At 29.2% G+C, this 3,163-nt stretch overlaps 1 pseudogene; it reads right to left on the bottom strand.

Moving 5' to 3' along the window:
• Positions 1 to 1,911: 1,911 nt before the first annotated feature.
• On the bottom strand, positions 1,912 to 2,507 carry LOC143612838 (transcription factor TCP7-like; annotated as a pseudogene).
• Positions 2,508 to 3,163: the final 656 nt, after the last annotated feature.

The following is a 3,163-nucleotide window of genomic DNA, read 5'->3' as shown; positions in this document are numbered from 1 at the left end:
AAGTTGTATATTTAATATTGGTATTTAATCGATACATATGTATGTTATATATATATATATAGTTTGAAATCGTAAATGGTTAAAAATAAATGATTGGTTTAAATGCAACAATAAATGGATTCTCTCTTTAATAAACCATTAATTTATCTCTCCAGTTAACATAACTAATAAAACTAAAATATTAATTAAAAAATAGAAAGATAATCCATTGTAATTCTCTTTTAAAATAAAATAATTTAAAAAAATAAAAATGTTTAATTTATTTTTATAATATTTTTTTTATACTTTCTCTTCATGTTATTCTATATAAAGTCACAAACACAATTTATTCATAGAATATAATTTCTTTCTGTAAAACTCAATTTCTTCCAACTTAGTTTATTAACATCCATCAACGCGCAACTTTTTTTTTAATAGTCATCAATATACATTTTTTTCTCAACATCCCTATATATATATATATATATATATATATATATATATATATATTGATGACTATTAAAATAAAGTTGCGCAACTTTTTTTTTAATAGTCATCAATATACATTTTTTTCTCAACATCCCTATATATATATATATATATATATATATATTGATGACTATTAAAATAAAGTTGCTAAGTTGGAAGAAATTGGTTTTTACAGAAAGAAATTATATTCTATGAATAAATTGTGTTTGTGACTTTATATAGAATAACATGAAGAGAAAGGATAAAAAAAATATTATAAAAATAAATTAAACATTTTTATTTTTTTAAATTATTTTATTTTAAAAGAGAATTACAATGGATTATCTTCCTATTTTTTAATTAATATTTTAGTTTTATTAGTTATGTTAATTGGAGAGATAAATTAATGGTTTATTAAAGAGAGAATCCATTTATTGTTGCATTTAAACCAATCATTTATTTTTAACCATTTACGATTTCAAAATAAATTAGTGATTCATATTGATTTTTCGCACTAAGATGACTTTCGTATTAACTTAAGCCTATACATACATACATACATACATACATATATATATAGTTAGAATAAAATAAAAATCTACTTGGGTTGAGAAACCTATAGAATTCATTCTCAACCATATTTCTTTAATTGAAGTTTGGATATTTTTGTTCACAATTAACGTTTGAATCTTATGGTACACAATTAAAGTTAATAAAAAATATAAAAGTAATATTATATTTTCTCTTTCCTGAAAAATATGTTTTCTTATATATATATATATATATATATATATATATATAAGGGAGAGATTTTTTAAGAACCTTGTTGAGTTTTAAGAACTTAAGAACTAAATTCTTTGCCACACATTAATTAAATGGATTAGATTATGTGGTCAATTTAAATCTGATTAAAAAATTAAAGTAGGAGAGAGAATAAAGATGTAAGTGATTACACTAATTTTTACGTCCGTTATACATATGTAAAAAGTCGACTCGGTGCGTAAAAAATCCTGTAATTTTTTTACGTATATGTAACCTACATATATTACGCATGTGTAAAAAAAATTAAAAAAAAAATTTGCCACTTTGAGTTCTTAAAACTCAAAGTGGTTCTCATTTGAAATCTCCTATATATATATATATATATATATAGCAAGGTTAGAATAAAAGCTAAGAATTCCTAAGAAGTGTAGGAAGTGATTAGAACCATATGATTAAAGATAAGACATAGGGATAGAATGGAAAAATATTTCTTTCTCTCTCTTTTATATCATCAAATCCAGATCCTAAAACTTGATCATCATTCTCTACAAATCCAAATAAAAACCCGACTCCCAACTTTCTTTCAGTATTCTTTCAATCAACCAGCCGCCATCGCCGTCACTGTTCAACCAGCCACCATCGTCGTCGTCATTCAACCAGGCACCCCAACCCGTTGACGCCTCGCCCATTGACTGCATACTGTCATTGCTGCGTCACCATTGCCATCTCCGGCGCCACCGTAAAGCTCCACACTTGTCCGAAATCTGGTCGTGCCGATAACCAGAAACCACCGCCTGCCGCCGCACTAACAACCACACCGGAATACATGTTAATGTTGTTTTTATTATTATTATTATTATTATTATTATTATTATTATTGTCGTCTTTTCCTCCGGCGTCAAGTCAGTCGTCTTCTTGCCGGAGGAGTTTTCCAAGGATAAACGGCGCCGGAGATAGAAACTGCTGGTGGTGGAGCTGCATCGGCAACTTGTTATTGTTATCCAGCGCGACGGAAATCGTGTTACCCGAGTTCCAAACAGCGACTGAGACGGTGGAGAAGCTGGCCAGAGTGATGCTGGTGCCGGGGTGGCGGCGATAATCGATGGTTCCGCTTGACATAGGAGCCATTCGGTTGTTTGGCCGTCAGACTTGTGACCTAGCTCACGAGTGAGCCAGAAAACCCTAGCGGTGGAGGTTGCACGCCTAATATTTGATGAAATGCTGAAGAGGAATAACGTGTCCTGGATGTTTAAAGTTGATATATTAGTATGATGTTTTTTGTTGTTTCTGTGCATCATGTTCAATATAGTGTTTTTTTGCGCGCCAACTTTGATGAAATTCAAAAGAGGAATAACGTGTCGTGGACTGTTTAAAGTTGATATATTAGCATGATGTTTATTGTGTTTTTGTTCAACATAGTGTGTTATTGTTCTTGGTATTGTGTTTAAAAATTATAACACACTTGACGAATATGCCCCTGGAGTGTTATAAAACAAGTATCAAAATAAAACACACCGCCTAAAAACACACTTTTCATCTAGACCATCAGATTATCAAATCTAACACACCAGATTACTTCCTACACTTTTTAGACACACACCCATTTCTTATTATAACTCCACCCTATGTGTGTGTGTGTAGGGAAAGAATCATGCGAGAAATGAATCTGAACTACTAATTGTGTTTAATCAATTGTCTATACTATAAATGGTAAATTCATAATTAATAACACATATTTATGACATATAATTTAATAAAAATGTTAGATACGTCTTTTCTGGTGTATGCCTCAATAAACTAGATTTTAATGATTTAAGTGGGTATTTTTTTGTGCCCATTTAATGCTCATTAGAAGGTTAATACAATTTTATTATTTTCTTTTCATTAAAATTATGATATTTTCTTTATGGTTGTGTAAGGTGTTTATTTGTTTTTAAAATTTGTTCAAAAAACA

This window comes from Bidens hawaiensis, unplaced genomic scaffold (genome assembly GCF_021521415.1).
Source record: "Bidens hawaiensis isolate Kalapana, Puna unplaced genomic scaffold, B.hawaiensis_p1.1 tig00035597_1, whole genome shotgun sequence".
NCBI lineage: Eukaryota > Viridiplantae > Streptophyta > Magnoliopsida > Asterales > Asteraceae > Bidens > Bidens hawaiensis.
The sequence above is the reverse complement of the archived record's forward strand: the minus strand, read 5'-3'. Positions and strand labels throughout refer to the sequence as shown.